Consider the following 21,025-nt stretch of genomic DNA (forward strand, 5'->3'; position numbering starts at 1 on the left):
TCCTGGAAATAAATGTTTTTTCCCATGACTTCAAAATTTCCAGAAATGTTAGAACTCTCCTCCAAGGTCATACCACACACCAGGTCTTGAGGCAGCTTGGACTGTGGAACCATTTCTACAAACTCAAAAGGACTCAACTACAGCCTGTCACTGAACCATGCTCCACAAAAGGTTCCACAGACATAGGCCATGCACCATAATTGGCAAGGAAGAGACTGACTCCATGTTCTTATTTTTCTTGCTTTACTAACATGAACTTGTGTAACACAGCTTAGTAGAACAAACAGGAAACTCTGCAAACTTGCATAATCCCTCTCTCTGCCCACTCTGCAACAATTTTCAACAAATAGTCCTCCAAATATCCTGGTTTGGCCCACTCAAAGGAAGAGGAATTCTGATGTTCTCCAAAGGAGAAAGCTGTCGTCCTGTATGCTACAAGATATTTCACAGTGAAGCCCTTAGATTTTTAGGAGAACCTTAATCAATAGCACACGGTCATCTATATTTACTACCGCTCACACTTTACTACCTCCAACTCCCCTATTTATATGCTGCTTCATCTAGAAAGGGAGACCCCTATTGGCCAAACCCAACTAGGGGACCTACATCAAACAATGCCATAAAGTGTCCCAGTTATGGTCCCTGGTCAGAAAAATGACTAATTAGTAGTATAATGGTTGTGTTATTTTTTGATCCAGTTAAGGAAAGTTAGTTAAATCATTTTCAAAGTGCATAATGGTAGGCAAGTATTGGGGTTGGAGTGCCAGAATCCATTTTAGCTGTACAAATACACAGCTAAAAAGTGTACCAAAGACTACTTGCATTAATCTGGTGGGGATTAGCTGATGCATAGGGCTCCTTTAGGATGATAATGAGAGAGTTTCTGATTGTTGGAGATACTCCTTATCTTTGTATTTGTACTATGAGAAATGTAATCTTACTATACTTTATTGTGATATTAATAAAAATGAATTGCTTTTACATGACAATGAGGTACAAAACACTGCCACTGTGCTAAAATCATGCTGAACATTCAAAATTCAGCATTTATATAAGGTTTGGTTGGGTACCTTAAGAGTATGCTCTTGTTTGCCCTCATTAAAGGTTTTTATATATCGGATGTGATGCCCCTATTATAAAAGCACAGTTCTTTGGCAAATACATTGTACATTATTATCAGTTTGGAGAGTGTATTTATGTGTTTATTTATACATGCATGGAGTTGTTATACAGGGCATATTTTACAGTATATTGTACTGTATCAACATTTGTTACTGACAGGGGAGTAGTTAGTGCTAAGCCTATTTGAATGATGACACCCTTTCACAGAGGCTACACCCCTTGTGTTACCACCCATGGCATGTGTTTATAATTATGGAAATTAAAACCAGAGACACTATTATAGGCTTTATTGAATGTTGAATGGGACACAGTATTTACGTGTAGAGCTTTTACTTCACTACAAAGTCCTAGGAGCTCACAAGAAAGAAAAGATTGTTGCATGTGATTTTAACATTTCAGGTTAGATGCTCTGTTTTATAAGTGTCTGGTCAAACAAAGCATAATTAAGTAAATATATTATGCAAGGTGTTATCCTTGACTGCTACTACAGAAATGGTGGTTATAAGCACAAGCACATGAGTGCATTAACATAAATACAAACCTGACTTGAATTCCACTGTTTTATGTACCTGTCAGTTCTGGCTTGGAAGAAGCTTACATGGAGTCAGCTGTGTGTAGTGAAATATTATCCATTCATAACCACAGGGTTTGGGTCAAAATATTTTCTGTCCTCATCAGATCATGAGTCAGTAACTTCTACATACATATACTGTATTAATATGTGTATGTTATTAATACCACATATATACACAAAGCATGTGCTTTGAGGTTGCTCATCTTAGAGACAACTCTTTTTAATCCATTACAAATAATCACATATGTCATTTCTCTAAATAACGTCAGTAGACTCACTTTTTTTAAATGATTTTCACAGTGCTAATATCAGGAGAAAAGAAACAGAGATCTCAGAGGTCATAGGCACATAAACCTCAAGAGCCTAAGAGCAATTAGGTAGAATGGTGGAAACATCATCAAGACTGCTGCCTTAGCTCTTTCCAGGGAAGGCAGTTCACTTCTTACGCTCAGGGGAATAATTTCGCTGCCGGCTAATATATAAATTGGATCACCAGCAAGTGTTGAGAAAGGATCAACAGAAGAATTGCCTAACACAAACAATGGCTGCTAACAACCTACATAGTTAGTTTAAACTTAACAGCTCATGATCGCAGAAGAGCTCTGTATCTCTTAAATTTCCCAGCTTTAACACTTCTAGGTACCTGGAAGTACATAGGAAACCAGATTTTTTTTTTATAGATATCCTGACAGATTTAAAGAAGGGATTGGTCATTGTATGAAAAGGGAAATCAAATATAGTATTTTTATGTATACATGTTGCAGAAGGTGGGTGTAACCTTGATGTAGGTTTGTATGTATAGTCAGGCACTGGTTGGAAGGGTTGTGGATGGTATATACCAGGGCTTGAAAAAGCCGCTCGCCCGCTCGCCAAATGCGAGGATAAATTCCTCTGTGGCGAGCGGCGAGCACAGATGAAGCATGGAGCGACTGCACCTGCGCTCCAAGCCTCATTGTGAAGCCGAGTTCCGGTTTACAACTTCCGGTTTCCAGCTTCTGCGCCGCTGAGGGGACAGGTGCAGGAGAGGTTCGCTCTCCTCTGCTGAGAGGAGACACCCTCTCCACCGCCGCACGGGACTCAGAGGGACTGGGAGTAAGTACTGTATACAACATATCATATCACTATAATGGAGTACAGGGGAGCTGGGATATACATTACTCAGTAATGTATATCCCAGCTCCCCTGTACTCCATTATAGTGATATGACATGTATACAGTAATGTATATCCCAGCTCCCCTGTACTCCATTATAGTGATATGACATGTATACAGTAATGTATATCCCAGCTCCCCTGTACTCCATTATAGTGATATGACATGTATACAGTAATGTATATCCCAGCTCCCCTGTACTCCATTATAGTGATATGACATGTAGACAGTAATGTATATCCCAGCTCCCCTGTACTCCATTATAGTGATATGACATGTATACAGTAATGTATATCCCAGCTCCCCTGTACTCCATTATAGTGATATGACATGTAGACAGTAATGTATATCCCAGCTCCCCTGTACTCCATTATAGTGATATGACATGTAGACAGTAATGTATATCCCAGCTCCCCTGTACTCCATTATAGTGATATGACATGTATACAGTAATGTATATCCCAGCTCCCATGTACTCCATTATAGTGATAACATGTATACAGTAATGATTACTGTATACATGTCATATCACTATACTGAAGTACAGGGGAGCTGGGATATACATTACTGTGTACAGTTTTATATTTTGGACTCTTTATTCTAAAGCAAAATGTAATTTCTTAAGCTTTAAGGGGCGTGGTTGGGGGCGGGGTGGGGGTGGGGTTGGGGGCAGATCTGGGCAAGGTTGGATGGGGCAACTGGTGGAGAGTACGTTTTGTGACTGGCTAGTAGGTCTGGACTTGAAATTTTAACCCCTGGTATATACAGTATGTGTCACTTAGGTTTCTCACCTACATATGGGGATGAGTGCCATGATTTCTGTCGGTCTTTCTATATGTAGGCTGACAGATACAATAAGGGAATTCAATAAAGCAGTTCCAACACCTTTCTGGAGGTATGGCACCTTAAAATGGCCTGCCCCTAATTCAAAAACGTCTTGCAACAACTTTGTTAGAATGTGCAAACCAGTAAATTTGCATTAAAACAGAGCAATAGTAAAGCACAGTCATTGTGTTAGAAGATCCCAAACATGCACCGGATTCAGGTAGGTGTTATTTCCCCCACTTTAAGAATGTGCCACTAAGACTAAAACAGATTAAAAAAGAATTGCCACCAGTTCACAGATAAGCAAACTGGAAGTAATTAGGACCATCTTTGAGCTAACATACAGAGACGCCAATGCTCAGAGTGGGGTATGTATGTGATAGGAAAGTGTCATGAATGCAACAACTTCACACACAGGACTACTTGGTTTCCATGAAGATGGCAGCCACAGGCATCTTAGCAACCAGTGAAGTATTCCAGCCCCATTCAGCTGCCACTTGAGAAAACACAGCATTACCAAGCTACACCGAGGGCCTCAGTCCCGGTTTTCCCCAACAATAAATTAATGTGCCTGTTCCTGATAACTACATGAATCTGTCACAAGCAATAACATTTGTGGTGCAGAAGTGTGCCAGAATTCTAAAGAGCAAGAGAAACCATTTTTTTCAAAAGAAGTAGAAAAAAATGTAACGATTGGCATACTAATAGTAGTTTATAGTCACAAAGCGATCCTACCAGTTGCTGAGCATAGGTCTGTAATTCATTTTAGAAGGGAACAATTGTGTTTTCAGTGAGTACACATTTTACATTGTAGATAATGTTGGAATGTTTACCTGATAAAAATTTGGTTGTGCTATACTTTTACTGCATTCAATTACATATTGTAATTACTGTATTACAGATCTGCAGACTTTTTATGATGATTAGAAGCTGTATATGAATGCATTCAGCAGTATTATTATACAGGATTTATATAGCACCAACAGTTTGCTCAGTGCTTTACAATATAACGGGAGACAATACAGCAACAATACAGTTCAATACAAGAGGGTTAGGAGGGCCCTGCTCATTGGAGCTTACAATCTAAGAGGGAGGGGCTAGTGGTACAAAAGGTAATAACTTTGGGACATGGAGTGGTAGGAGGAATAGAAGATTCCATTGTTAGCGGAAGGCAGGATAGGCTTCCCTGAAGAGATAGGTTTTCAGAGATCGCCTAAAAGTGAGCAGAGTAGGCGATAGTCTGATAAATTGGTGTAGAGAGTTCCAGAGGATGGGAGGAGCAGACAAGGGAGCTAGAGAGCAGGAGGTCATGGAAGGAGCGGAGAGTACGGTTTGGGTGATATTTGCAGACAAGATTGGTGATGTAATTTGGGGCAGAGTTAAAAAATGGCTTTATATGTTATTGTTAATGTTTTGAATTTTTGTCCGTTGGGCAATGGGAAGCCAGTGGAGGGATTGGCAGAGAGGGGTGACAGATACAGAATGGTTAGTAAGGTGGATGAGTCTGGTGGCAGCATTCATGATAGACTGTAGAGGGGATAGCCTGCAATGAGGTAGGCCAATGAGGAGGGAGTTACAATAGTCAAGGCGAGAGATAACAAGGGAGTGAATAAGTTGTAGAGGTTAAGAACGGGCATATCTTGGAGATGTTGCAAGGTGAAGTTTACAAGATTTGGACAGCGATTGGATTTGGGGCTGAACGGACAGATGGAAGTTTAGGATTACACCTAGCACCCTGGCATGAGGGGAAGAAATGATGGTTTTGTTATTGATCTTGATGGAGAAGTCAGGGGAGGGGGCACGGGCTGAAGGGAATACTAAGAGCTCAGTTTTGGAAAGATTAAGTTTGAGGAAGTGGAGTGACATCCATGCCAGTATGTCGCTTAGTAGGTTAGTAATGCAAGAGGAGACTGAAGGGGTGAGGTGAGGAGTATAAAGATAGACTTGTGCATCATCAGCATAGAGATGGTACTTAAAGCCATGGGAGTTTATCAAGTGACCAAGGGAGGAGGTGTAGTTGGAGAAGAGTAGGGGTCTAAGGGCAGAACCTTGAGGGACTCCTACAGAAAGAGGGAATAGAGAAGAAAAGCCAGAATTATAGGTACCTCTGAAGGAGCACTGCGATAGGTAGGAGGAGAACCAGAGTCTAGGAGGCCAAGAGAGTGGATTTTTTTGAGGAGGGGATGGTCAACAGTATCAAAAGCCGCAGAGAGGTCAAGTAGTAAGAGTACAGAATAATGGCCATTGGTTTTAGCAGTTAGTAGATCATTAGTGAGTTTTAGTAGGGCAGTTTCAGTGGAGTGTAGTGAGCAAAAGCCAGACTGTAAAGGGTCAAGAAGGTCGTTGTCAGTGAGGTAGGAGCTCAGGCGATTGTAGACTAAGCGTTCTAAGAGTTTAGAGGTAAATGGGAGCAGGGAGATGGGTCTTAAGTTGTTCAGTTTGGTGGGGTTCAGAGAGGGCTTTTTAAGTATGGGAGTGATGTGTGCATGCTTTAGAGGGGAGGGGAAGGCACCATTAGAGAGGGAGAGATTGAAGATGTGAGTGAGGGAGCATAGGATGGAAGAAGAGGATGACCGTAGCAGTTGTGAGGTGACAGGATCCAGGGGGCAGGTAGTGAGACGGGCTCCTGAGAAAACCTTAGTGACCTCTTCAGTAGTAGCAAGGTCAAAAGAGGAAAGTGTTGAGGGAGGTTTAGTATAAGGTATGCTAATTGGGATGGATGTCTGTGCAGTAGAGATGCCCCTACGAATTGCATCAATCTTGTTTTTGAAATGATTTGCAATCTCGTAAGCAATGAGTGAGGTACTGGGTGGAGGTGGAGAAAGTAGAGAGTTAAAAGTGGAGAAGAGACGACGAGGACTGGATGACAAGCTATTGATGAGAGTGACAAAGTAGGCTTGCTGGCAGCATGGAGGGAGGAATTGTATGTTAAGAAAGCAGATTTATATAGGGTGAAAGCTTGGTGAGATTTGGTTTTACACCACAATCGCTCCAGCGCACGACTATGTCGTTTAAGATTTCTGGTGTGGTCAGTCTGCAAAGGTTGTAATGGTCAGGGCCTGATGCTTCGTGTTGTTAGAGGAGCAAGTGAGTCTAGTGTGGATGAAGGCAAGCTGTTGTAGACAGCAGTGGCCAGGTCAGGGCAGGACAGGGGAGAGATTCTGTGATAGAGGCGGACAGTTGCAGAGTGGAAAAGAGCAGGGTTCAAGTTGTGTAGGTTTCTGCAGGTAACTGTTTGCTGCTTGGAGGGATAGGTGTTTGAAGACAAGGACACTGTGAAGGTGATGAGATTATGATCAGAGAGAGGAAAGGGGGTGTTTGTGAGGTTGTAGGGAGTACAACGATGGGAGAAAACAAGGTCTAATGTATTCCCATCAGAGTGAATGGAGGACTGTGTCCATTGTGTTAAGGCAAAAGATGAGGTTAGGTTGAAGAGTTGGGATGTAGCCGGGTTGTTCACATTAATGGGGATGTTAAAATCTCCAAGAATGATAGTGGGTAGTTCAGAGGAGAGAAAGTAGGGTAGCCAGGTAGAGAAATCTTCAAGAAAGCGGGACACCGGTCCAAGAGGCTGATAGATCACTGCAATCCTCAGAGAAATAGGAGAAAACAGCAGAATGCAGTGAGTCTCGAAAGAAGAGAAAGGTAGAGAGGGAGGGTTAGGGAGGACTTGAAAGGTGCTCAGTTGGGATAGAAGCAAACCACTTCCACCTCCTTTCCAATCACTGGGTCTGGGTGAGTTGGTCCAGAGAAGGCCTCCATAGGAAAGTGCTGCGGAAGAAGACGAATCTGGCTTGAAGCCAGGTTTCTGTAAAAGCTAGTAGGTTAAGACAAAAAGGTCATGGACAGAGGTGAGTTTATTACAGACAGAGCAGGCATTCCAGACTGCACATGAAAAAGGGAGGGTGGTTTTTGCGAGCAAGGGGACTAATATTAAATTGAGTGGATTGTGGCTATTCCTGGAGGAAAGAGGGTGCCTGGTGTTGGGGTGAGATAGTGGAGGACCAGGGTTTTGGGGAGATATCCCCAGAGGTTAGGAGAAGAAGGAGGGTGAGGAAAGTAAGATGGGAGCGGGATGTATAGGAGTGTACATGCCTTCCAGTCCTGGTGTTTGGGTCAGCAGGTGAGTAAAGTATCAGCAGGATGTGATGAGAGCAGTAGTAGGGAGATGGTAGCAGTGAGGGTAAGCTTTGAAGTGGAGCAGAGGGGTAAAGAGATGAGATTTTGGGAAAACAGGATAGTAATATGAAAAGGAGTAGTAGAGGTGGCATATTAAAAGGTACATGGAGTGGGACTCAGACTTATAGGAAATGTTTCCCAGGGTGTTTGCTTGCAGTCCATCCAGCATGCAGTAGAGTTCTTTATTGTATCTCCCTGCTGCTTGGGTTACCCTGCTTTAGTTAAACTGCTGTGTTCAACTGCATCTCACACTCCAGCATCAGACGCACTCAAGCAGAAAACTACACCACCACATACATTGTTATCGCTTCAACTAGAATGTGCAAACCAGTATATTTGCATTAAAACAGAGCAACAGTAGAGCACAGTCATTGTGTTAGGAGATCTGAAACATGCACTGGATTCAGGTAGTTGACATTTCCACCAGTTTAAGAATATGTCACTATGGCTGAAAGAGATTAAAAAGAATTGCCACCAGTTCACAGATAAGCAACCTGGAAGTAATTAAGACCATCTCTGAGCTGGCATACATTGAGATGCCAATGCTCAGAGCAGTGTATGTATGTGATAGGAAAGTATCATGAATGTGACAGCTTTACACACAGGGCTCCTTGGTTTCTATGAAGCTAGCAGCCACAGGTATCTAAGCAACCAGTGAAGCATTTAGCTGCCACTTGGGACTTTCCCTGCCAAACAGCTGAAAGCATACAATGGCCCTATTTGGAAAATGACAGAAATTTACCTGATGTCAGCGGAATGGGCAAACAGCATCCTACAACCGATAACATTGGTCAGAGGCTCACTGTCAGTGGGCGGAGTCTTATGAGGAACTGTAAGAGAATAGTTTCCCATCAGGTCCGCCTGTCTTGTAATTGACAGAGGACAGTAGAGGGTGGACCTGATGAGGACCTCTAAGAGATTAGTTCCTCATCAGGTCCACCTGACAGAGGACAGTGGAGGGTGGATTCCATAGTGATAATTCAGTTCAAAAGCAGCTATGGAATCTTCCCACTGTCTTATGCCCACTTTCTTTCTCCCACTGTAAAACACAGCATTACCAAGCTACACTGAGGGTCTCAGTGCTGATTGCCCCCCGCAATAAATTCATGTGCCTGTTCCTGATAACTACATGAATCTGTCACAAGCAACAACATTTGTGGTGCAGAGGTGTGCCAGAAGTCTAAAGAGTGTCTACAATGCTCTTTATGAATTCCAGGGAAAGTCCCTCTTTATTGCTCTTTCTTTCTAAAGCAGCTCATAGATTCGATTTTCTTTCCTTCCACCATGGGTGGGAGCCTTCCCATCCAGCAGAGAACAAAGTTTACTGCTAGCTGGCTGGTTATACCCAAGTCAGTTGATGGATTGACTTGAGTACATTCAGCCTGCCCATACTTGGATTGAATCCCAGCCTGTCCCTGCTGATCTGACAAATTTTCAATTCACATAAGGCCAGCTTTACTCACTCTGCCATGAAAGCCTGCTGCTGAGTGAAAAGGATAACTGCTAAAATTATATTGAAGGTACACGTGTTACCCATTTGTTTGGGAAACCTATTAGTCATACCTCAAATGTCTTCATACTGGCAAGTAAACTATCAACTGAATATTGTTATCTAATGGTTGTTGAAAAGATGCTGTGATTGAAAACAAATTTTTTCCTGGACCTCTTTAAGTGAAATTCATCATCAAAGGGTTAAAAGGACACTTTTCTTGGCAGACAAAACCGCAAATCAAAAGACATAACTAGGAAGGGGAGAAAACAACCAACAAATGCTATCAATAAAACATTCAGATTCAATTCATTAGGTCACAAATTTCCATTAGTTGTTTTCCATATCTACAGAAATATAAAATAAAACAACACTGTAATTTCCACAGATCGGAAAACCCACAGGTCTGTTGCCAGATGAAGTATCCAAGAAAGATCTGTATAAGTTGCTGATTTGATCTTTTACTAAATTACTGATGGAAACCAGCTAGTTTAATAGAATGTTAAATATATGTTTAGACCACAGTTTTGGAAAAGGCTGTGACAATATAGTCCAGCAATCTGACCTCTGCAGCCCCTTCATTACATCAGTTATGGCTTATTCCAAGAGGAAGGTCAAGCTTGTAGAGTTAGTCATAATCGTAAGTACAGAACAACTCATTTTTTCCAGAGACGCTTTAACTTCCCTCATCCCACTTTCTTTACACACACTGAAGTCTTTCATTAAATGTTTTTTTTTTCTGTATACCTGCAGTAAATTAACCAGACACTGAAAGCTGTATTTCTTAAACCGGACCTACCGCAATGGGATCTTTTACTGTTTGCATGGTATTTGTCAGTAAACTCACCAGAGAATGCCACTAGCATTTAAATACTGTAATTATACAAACTAACTCTTTAAAGTGAACATGTTAGGAAAATGTTATAAAGGCTTGTATTCCTTGAACAGCAGGTACCTCTTTGCTCGTTTCTTCGCACTCCGCGCTTGGGCTTTCGTGTAACATGCTTACAGGCCAGATTCCATAGCGGCTGCTCCTCTATCTTCCTGCTTAGACTGTGTTTATTAAGTCATTTCATCAAAATGATTGAACAAAAATAATGTACATGAAGGGGAGAGAGCTTGGTCAGCACAAACAAATTACAAAGCTCATACACCCTACCTTTTGGGGTGCATGAGTATACTGGCCCCTTTGTGTGATGGACTGCCTCAATGACAAATAGAATTGTGTGGAAGGAGAGGGGAGCAGGTAAGCTCCATCACTATTATTAGCATCACATGATCAATACTGCCTGGAATGCTGGCATAGATGCCCTTTAAGACTAATAGTAGATTTGTTTTTTTATTATTTATCTATTTCCATTTTACGAATTGTACATTATTGAGAAATATCAAAAACTTAAATCTTATTTACAATTATATTCTGACACTTAACCATTTTTTTTTCAAAAGAAATAGAAAAAATATAACAATTGGCATACTGATAGTAGATTATATACACAAAGTGATTCTACCAGTTGCTGGGCATAGGTCTGTAATTCATTTTAGAAGGGAACAATTGTGTTTTTAGTAAGTACACATTTTACGTTGCAGATAAGGTTGGAATGTTACCTGATAACAATTTGGTTGTGCTATACTTTTACTGCTTTCAATTCCCTATTGAAATTAGTGTTTTAAAGATCTGCAGACTTTTAAGATGATTAGAAGCTGTATATGAATGCATTCAGCAGTATCTCTTGAGAGAAAAACTGCTGACAAGATTTACCACACACATTGTTATCGCTTCAACTAGAATGTACAAACCAATAAATTTGCATTAAACAGAGCAACAGTAAAGCACAATCATTATGCAGCACTACTAAGCAGTGATTACAAAATACATTGTCAGATCTCAGCAAATTTGTGCAGATACATTTGCGTGCTGCATCCTTTTGCAGTCTACAAAGAAGTATCTAAAACATTTTTACATTAATATTGTAAATGCAATTTATTCTTTAGACATACTTTGTTGACTATTTGAAGAACCAACAAAGTGACACCTAAAAAATCCTAATTAAATCAAAATATTCTTTGCACTACCAATAACTATATGTGAACCAAAATAATTCCCTCCCTGTTGCAGCTAAACACTGTTATGTGTTATGACATCCAACCAAGATATTGTCTTTGAGCAATAATACTATACATATCGGAGAAGCTACATTCTGCACCTGGAGCTCTAAGGAGAGGAGGTGTGCTGTTGTTTCATTTGGTGAAATCTGGAGAAGATTATTTAAGCCCAAAAGGGCACGGTGCATGGTTACCTATTTATACTATAGGTGAATTTTTACAGCTGAGCAGATGCTGTGTCTGATGATGGAGCACTAATGGTGGATATTGGATAAAAACACATGGTCACAAGGTGGAAGATTTTATGCTCTTTTATTATGAACTTGGACTATATGCATTTATTCTGTTCAGCACTTTCAGATGGACGTTGTTTTGTACTTTATAACACATAGCATTTACATGAATAATTGAAAATTTAAAGGATATTCATTTAAGTCACATGTGTATTGATACTTTGTGTATACTGATTAGAGTTGTGCTGCACTTCTCTTCATATACATACCTTAAAAACCCTCTTGTCACATTAGTTCAAATTTACATTACTGTAAAGTGCATTAAAGTAATTTTTTCTTATGGAAAAGTCCTGGAAGTCGCACATCTCTGCAAAACCCCGTAAAAAGGTGTATCACATCCTCAGTCTGGGCTCCAATCAGGCCACATCCCAATGTGTTTCACTCTGCCCATGAAGCTTAGTCTTAGTTTGAATAGTGTTAAAATCTCTGTCTGTGTCCCCACTGTCTATTGATCCTGGTAACCATTGCTTCTGATACAAAAAGTCTCGGGAAATCCAACATTTTTTGATTGTCACAGAAACAAGTGGTGAGTAGAAATCTTCCAATGAGGGCACCTGTTCTAGTGATAACTGTTTAAAGGGTATGTCCTCTTGCTTTGAAGAGATTTTAGCTTACTTTCTGCTGTTTCTCTGGAGACTGGAAGTGAAGAGAAATCTATGAAAGACAAACAGCCTTAGCTATTCCCTACCAAAAAGGGCTTTTCCTGTACATTAAGGGTATACCAGATACATGATAAAATAATTGTCTCACTTATTTTGGATTTGCTTCAAATACCCAACCATCAACCATCAGGGCTGTTATTTTTTAACAGACATTAGTCACCCCATATGGGTTTTTGGACTGAATTAAGGGGAAAACATGATTGTCTATATATAAAGACTGTTAATTTGCATCCTGTCCAACTGCATTCAAGTAAATTTGAACCACATTGTCACAGGCGTGTACATGGGGTGTGCTGGACGTGCCTGGGCACACCCTAGTCCTGGGGTTGACAATCCATAGATTGTGATCTACCAGCCAACCACTGGCAGGTGACAGGTAGACCATGATCCTTCCTTGCTGACCCCTGGAACCTGGACAGGAGAGGAGGTGGGGGTGGCATTTACTGGAACCGATCTTTATCTTCTTCCTGCAGCAGCTGACAGTAGGCTTCTCTTCCTCTCCCTCCTGCTAGCAGTCAGCTGTCACAGTAGTAAAATATAAGGAATTGGTACCAGTATAAGCCACCCTTGCCACCCTCCTGTCCTTATTCCTTTTCTTTCTGCTGCCAAGGCCCTACTGTGTGTTCCCCTGTTCCTCAAGCCTTTTCCTCCTTCCTATAGCACTGCCGACTTCCCCTCCTCTCCTCTCCTCTACCGCTGGCTGCTGCAGGGGATTGTATAAAGATGAAAAGTGGCGAAAGGGCCAGAAAATATGCTATTTACCTGCCCCTTCCTTTTCTGAATGAACATAGTGAGTGATCAGTACCGATCGCTCCTGTGTCCATTCAAACTGTGTTTACCATGCTTCAGTTTGTGAATGATCAGGTAGCTTTTCAACACAGAGCACTTTCCATTCATTCACTGTCTATTGAAACTGAGGCTGCAGCGAAAGGGACTGGGGAATCTCTGTTTCTAAAGTGAGACATCATGGGTCTGTTTAGATCTCTAACATTTCACCAATGCCCCCCAGCAAGGCTCCTAAAAAAATTTAAAAAATAAATAAAAATAAAATTGTAAAACATAAGAAATTGTTTTTATAAAAATAAAAACTACTGACACCCTCCACTGCTCTACTGATGCCATCCTCTGCTCTACTGACATAGTCCACTCAGCAATCATTATCCATTAAGTGGCACCAGGTTTTGAAGTGTGCAGGATTGCCTTGGGAAGGGGAATGGTGGGGCACAAGCAAAAAACAACACTATTATAGATATACACACACACATGCATGCGTGTTTGAGCTTTGGGGTGCACATCCCAATGTAATAGACTATGCACTTAGTTTTTTTGTAGGTCTTGCATGAAGTGGGCAAAGGCTAAAGCCTCAGTCAGTTTTTATCACAGAAACAACAGAAAGTCAGAGGAAATCTCTCTCTAAAGTGAAAAGAAATCATACATATGACAGCTGTCACAATGTCAAGTGTCCCTGTTCACTATTGCAAAATCTTGGATTTCCTTTGTCTTCTGAAACAGGAAGAAAGATGGAGTCTCCCCAACAGGGAAACACAAAAAAAGCAATTAAAAAACCTGATGGAGGTCTCAACAGTAACTAAGAAAAAGTATTGGCTGTAGTTCTACTTTAAAAAGGAACCCGTCCAAGAAAAAAGTAACAGACACAGCAAAAAAAAATAGATAAATGAAAATGTTTCTGACTTAGTTTTTCAGTCTCATAGAAAATCAACTGTACCCAACCATAGCAGCATGATTTGTAAAGCTGGATTCAGATTAAAAAACACCAGTGAATGCAACAATAAATTATTAAAATATAAATTAAAACTGATAAATGGACAGCATGTTACATTGACATTTTCTTTCTTTATTATTCCCCAAAGTAATTTTCTTTCTTAGATTATCTATGGATATCATTTTTTTCTTCTTGCCCCTTTTGACATAATCACAGGATGTCTTACATTATTGATAGTTATATCAAACATATTTAATAAAAAGATCTGCAATTAAAGTGATTCTAAATGCAATTAAAATAAAAAAGAGGTTATATTTACCTGCTCTGTGCTTTGATATTGTACAGAACCAGTCTCTTACCTCTTCGTCCTGTGCTGCTGTCCACTCCTTACAACGAGTGCCCCCAAAGCAAGCTGTGTGTTATGGGGCACCCATCCATAGACACACACATTGCGGCTCAGCCACGCCCCCCACTCCTTCCTATGGCTTCTACTGCAGCCTGTGTGTCCTGTTAGGAAGAAGTCAATGGAATGGTGCTGCAGATGGGCAGGGACAGATTTATACCTTAGGGGGGCCCAGGCCTCTTCAGTTTCAGGGGGCCCCTCATACACAGAGTAGGTTTATATTCTCAAAGACAGTCACACATTTTCAAAATGCATGACACAACATCATTCTGAGGTCAGTTGTGTACAAGCACATGCAGGAAGTAAATGAACAAACCTCCCAGTAATGCCAATATTAGACTGATGAGGGAGCTCTAATGATTTTAGTGTGACTTCACAAGACTATACTTTTTTTAATTTTTTTTATGGTTGAACTGGATAGAATTGCGTCTTATTACAGCCAGACTAACTATGTAACTATGTAACTATACCAACCAGTTCACATTAAACTCAGAATGCAAGTTAGCAACATGTGTTTTTTGCTCTCCTCTTTAAATACAAGTTAGTTACACTTTGTTTATACTATCTTTGTTCAGATTTGTGTTTGTTATGAAACTCATTTTCTCTGTTTAGTATTCTATATGTTAATAATGGTAATTCTGCAATACAAATTTATGTGCTTTTCCTCTTTAAATATAGATACTGCAGGCTGCATCATTGTCATACCTCACACTCAGATCACCGATAATCCATTAATACACACACAGTCATAGGCCACCTTCATCAGGAGTGTAAGAACTTTTTGGGGTTGATTTACTAAAGGCAACAAAGACTGTGCACTTTGCAAGTGTAGTTGCACTCATTTCCCCCAGAGCTTAGTGAATGTGGTAAAGCTCTGCTTATTTCCATCATCCAATCATGTGCAAACAAAAATGCATTTTGAAATTTTCCGTGATTGGGTATTCTTTACAAAGTGAAGCTTTACCACATTTACAGTTAATAAGAAAAAAGAGTGCAACAGGACTGGCAGTCTATTTGCCTTTAGTAAATCAACCCCTATGTGTGATTCGCTTGATCAGTATTTATTTTTAAAAATGATACAATATACCAGTCCAGGGACAAAACTTTTACAGATGATGGCAGGCAAAATATTATTTCCCAAGATACATATAATAAAAGAAAGCATTGTTTCCTATATATAGAATATGTTATATTATTGTATTATACATTATATATATATAAATAAATATATATATCAGGGGTTGACTGACAACTCATGGGGCCCCCGGACAATAGGGGATCATGGGGCCCCTGTGTTCTTGCCCAAACTCAAAAAAGCCTATGAAAAATGTACCAAGGGCATCTCATGGGGCTCCCTACTGACCCTGGGCCCTCGGGCAGTGCCCGAGTTTCCAAATGGTCAGTCTGCCCCTGATATATATATATATATATATATATACATATATATAATTTTTTTAGATTGTTTTATATTATTTTTGTATGGGGGGCCTTCTTTCAGGGGGGTCAAGGGCAGTTGCCCCTTTAGCACACTTATAAATCAGGTACTGCAGGAGGCAGGTGTTTATGGGCAGTGGGGGGAGAAGAGCAAGTGAAAAATTTTTTTATCTTAATGCAGGAAATGCAGTTTTAGAACCACTTTAACAATCTAGTAATTCAGAGAATAAAGCTATGTGGCATAAAGATGGGGATCATGGCTATATTTCTAAATCATTTATACTCGCTTTTTTTTCAAGGGAAATTGCCTGTTCATCCCTAGTAAACACGTAAAGATAATGGTTATCTGCAGCTCTGGAACTGAACAATATACAGTAAATATCTATATTAAATAATAATGTGCACTGCCCATTTGAGTTTCTAGACTATGAAATTGACTTGCACGGCTTCATAAGGCTGTGCAGATATTCTTAATCAGCTTGGTGGTTGGGAACCACTGGTCTAAAGAAACCTAAGAAACCAAAGGAATCAATGTTAGCCTGTAGTAGAGGCCTAGAAAATAGGAAGATAGCTGTCCATCTAGAACATCTGAGGAGATTATTGTAAAACTATTCCAGATATCTGTGACTATACTGTATAGAATCAAGGGAGGGTGCAACTAAAAAATTATAGCCATCAACTTTGCTACTATGGAGAAGGCTGCTCTTAAAGGGCCACTATCCGCTTTCTGTTATCCAAATGCCTGGTTTATATGTATTTTTAATCCAAAAGAGTTGTTATTAGTATTGCAATGGGCATAACAAAATCAATGCTTACAAACATATGCACCTGTCTTGCACATATTTGGGATATATGTAATGTTGCTGTGTTCCCCTAACCCGCTCTACCTGAATTATTGAGCAAATAAATCTTTTTAACTTAGAATGAGTTGGAACCTGGTTGTCACTACTGGTGGGTCATGTGTTGTTGGGGGCAGCTGCAGAGCAGGTAACCATTAGGAAAGCAGGATATCTCACAAAATTCAGCAGCTCATACAAGGGCAAGTGTCACAAAAATAATCACATTAGGTCTATCTTTCATTTTCAGATCTTCCCACATACTAACGTTTTAACAAAAAAAAACATTCTGCCAGGGTTTTCATGCCAGAACACATTTTTGCTTTTAAAAGGGTTTGCCAAATTAAATACTAGTGGGATGAAGCAAATTGAATAATATTCACTTCAGTCTTTGGTGCTTTCTAATTTAAATTTCAGACATTGAGTCTCAATTCACTCACCTCTAATAACCTCTGCTATGACATCTCAGGTTAACTGCCTTCTCCTCTTTTTCATAGTGACTTTTCAGTTGTTGAGGGTGCAGTTCTGGTGCCTACAAACATTTTCTTCTGGGCTATGCCAAATTATCTTCTGTACTGAGCTCAGAAACTATCTCTCTACTGACTACTAATGAATAATTTTTTATAAGGCATGGATGCCAATCCCATCTCCTTATGGCTGGTCAAATCTAAGCCTGGAAGAGTTTTACATTTACATGCATTGTAATACAGGTAGTGTTTTATAAATCCAGGATTCAGCAGTAGAGACCCAAAGCAAATTCCTTGTTATGTATGGGAACACCAAGAAGAGGCTTGGTACAAGGGTTGCATCCTTACAAAATAAAAAAAAACCCAAACACTTGTAAACATCCTATAGATGTGCTACTTCACCAGTAGGTTTAGGGAACCCCAAGACAGGTTATCCAAAGGGATTGGGTAGTGTAAATGTTTTACATTGAACATTATTAGAATTGCTGTGCCTGTGTCAGGGCTCCCAGGTATGACCAGAGGTGTGTGACTGAAGCAGGGAAACGCAGACTTCAGATATGTGATTAACAATGTAATTTATTAACACTAACAATACAAACATAAACGCAGTGCAATACTAAAACATAATACGGTGCAAACAAACCAAACCAAACCACCCACAAATAACAGTATATACAAGCAAGCGTCGTCAGGCAGGCCGGGTCAATATCAATTGGGCAGGTAGGTACAGGGGGAGCAAGCGGAGAATGGTCGGGGTCACAGGCCAGGTTCAGCAGGTAGCAAGCAGCATAGTACAGAGGGTCAGACAGAGGGATGGTCAGGGTCACAAGCCAGGATCAGAGCAGGAGAAGTCAGCAAAGGAACAGAAACAGGATGTAGGACAGATACAGGGCCCAGGACAAACACAACACCAAGGCAGAGTCTGCAAGTCTGGCCATCCCTTAAATACACCAGTATCATCAGTTCCAGGTGTTAGCTGGCTGAAAGGTTGAGTCTCTGATTGCTGGGAGCACCCGCTGGCCAGCCCTGGTACTGCAGATCAAAAGGCAGGTGAGTCCCACCATTGCTGGCCAGTCCATTCCTAACAGTACCCCCCCCTCAAGGAGCGGCCTCAGGACGCTCCAAACAGTCCTAGCTGGGCAAAATGTTCCACCGCCCGGGTCTGGCAACTGGCGGGATATCAAAGAGGCAGAGGCACATCGGGCAGGACTCCGGGCAGAGGCACACCGGGCAGAGGCACATCAGGCAGGACTCCAGGCAGAGGCACATCGGGCAGGACTCCAGGCAGAGGCACATCGGGCAGGACTCCGGGCAGAGGCACATCGGGCAGGACTCCGGGCAGAGGCACATCGGGCAGGACTCCGGGCAGAGGCACATCGGGCAGGACTCCGGGCAGAGGCACATCGGGCAGGACTCCGGGCAGAGGCACATCGGGCAGGACTCCGGGCAGAGGCACATCGGGCAGGACTCCGGGCAGAGGCACATCGGGCAGGACTCCGGGCAGAGGCACATCGGATTACCAGGCGAAGCAGCAGGCAGCGGGCCACCGGGCGGAGCAGCAGGCACCGGGCCCCCGGGCGGAGCAGCAGGCACCGGGCCCCCGGGCGGAGCAACAGGCACCGGGCCCCCGGGCGGAGCAGCAGGCACCGGGCCCCCGGGCGGAGCAGCAGGCACCGGGCCCCCGGGCGGAGCAGCAGGCACCGGGCCCCCGGGCGGGGCGACAGGCACCGGGCCCCCGGGCGGGGCGACAGGCACCGGGCCCCCGGGCGGGGCGACAGGCACCGGGCCCCCGGGCGGGGCGACAGGCACCGGGCCCCCGGGCGGAGCCGCAGGCACCGGGCCCCCGGGCGGGGCGACAGGCACCGGGCCCCCGGGCGGAGCAGCAGGCACCGGGCCCCCGGGCGGAGCGGCAGGCACCGGGCCCCCGGGCGGAGCGGCAGGCACCGGGCCCCCGGGCGGGGCGACAGGCACCGGGCCCCCGGGCGGGGCGACAGGCACCGGGCCCCCGGGCGGGGCGACAGGCACCGGGCCCCCGGGCGGGGCGACAGGCACCGGGCCCCCGGGCGGGGCGGCAGGCACCGCGCCCCCAGGCGGGGCGACGGGCACCGGGCCCCCAGGCGGGGCGACGGGCACCGGGCCCCCAGGCGGGGCGACGGGCATCGTGCCCCCAAGCGGGGCGACGGGCATCGGGCCCCCAGGCGGGGCGACGGGCATCGGGCCCCCAGGCGGGGCGACGGGCATCGGGCCCCCAGGCGGGGCGACGGGCATCGTGCCCCCAGGCGGGGCGACGGGCGCCGGACCTCCAGATGGAGCGACAGGTCTCGGGCCCTCAGGCGGAGCGGCGGGCGCCAGACCCCCAGGTGGAGCGACAGGTCTCGGGCCCTCAGGCGGAGCGGCAGGCGCCGGACCCCCAGGCGGAGCGACAGGTCTCGGGCCCTCAGGCGGAGCGGCGGGCGCCGGACCCCCAGGAGGAGCGACAGGTCTCGGGCCCTCAGGCGGAGCGGCGGGCGCCGGACCCCCAGGTGGAGCGACAGGTCTCGGGCCCTCAGGCGGAGCGGCAGGCGCCGGACCCCCAGGCGGAGCGACAGGTCTCGGGCCCTCAGGCGGAGCGGCGGGCGCCGGACCCCCAGGAGGAGCAACAGGTCTCGGGCCCTCAGGCGGAGCGGCGGGCGCCGGACCCCCAGGCGGAGCGACAGGTCTCGGGCCCTCAGGCGGAGCGGCGGGCGCCGGACCCCCAGGAGGAGCGACAGGTCTCGGGCCCTCAGGCGGAGCGGCGGGCGCCGGACCCCCAGGAGGAGCAACAGGTCTCGGGCCCTCAGGCGGAGCGGCGGGCGCCGGACCCCCAGATGGAGCGACAGGTCTCGGGCCCTCAGGCGGAGCGGCGGGCGCCGGACCCCCAAGCGGAGCAACAGGTCTCGGGCCCCCAGGCGGAGCGGCGGGCACCGAGACACCAGGCACGACAGTGGGCTCAGAGTCAACTGGTATGACCGCAGGCACTGGGTCAGACATTGGATGGTCTGGCTGGACAGCGGGCATCGGGTCACCAGGCATCAGGTCATTTGGCTCGACAGCGGGCACCGCGTCATCTGGCAAGGCAGTGGGCTCCGAGTCAACTGGTATGACCGCGGGCACTGGGTCAGACATTGGATCGTCTGACCGGACAGCGGGCATCGGGTCACCAGGCATCAAGTCATTTGGCTCGACAGCGAGCACCGCGTCATCTGGCAAGGCAGTGGGCTCCGAGTCAACTGGCATGACCGCGGGCACCAGGGCAGACATTGAATCGTCTGGCTGGACAGCGGGCATCGGGTCACCAGGCATCAGGTCATTTGGCTCGACAGCGGGCACCGCGTCATCTGGCAAGGCAGTGGGCTCCGAGTCAACTGGTATGACCGCGGGCACTGGGTCAGACATTGGATCGTCTGACTGGACAGCGGGCATCGGGTCACCAGGCATCAGGTCATTTGGCTCAACAGCGGGCACCGCGTCATCTGGCAAGGCAGTGGTCTCCGAGTCAACAGGCACGACAGTGGGCACCGGGTCATCAGGTACCGGATTGTCTGGCTCGACAGCGGGCATCGGGTCATCAGGTATGACAGCGGACACTAGGTCACCAGGCATCAGGTCATTTGGCTTGCCAGCGGGCACCGCGTCATCTGGCAAGGCAGTGGGCACCGAGTCACCAGGTACGACAGCGGGCTCTGAGTCAATTGGCACGACAGCGGGCACCGGATCAGGTACCGGATCATCTGGATCAACA

The sequence above is a fragment of the Staurois parvus genome, unplaced genomic scaffold (assembly GCF_062004578.1).
Source record: "Staurois parvus isolate SC_StPar_1 unplaced genomic scaffold, SC_StPar_1.0 ptg000071l, whole genome shotgun sequence".
NCBI lineage: Eukaryota > Metazoa > Chordata > Amphibia > Anura > Ranidae > Staurois > Staurois parvus.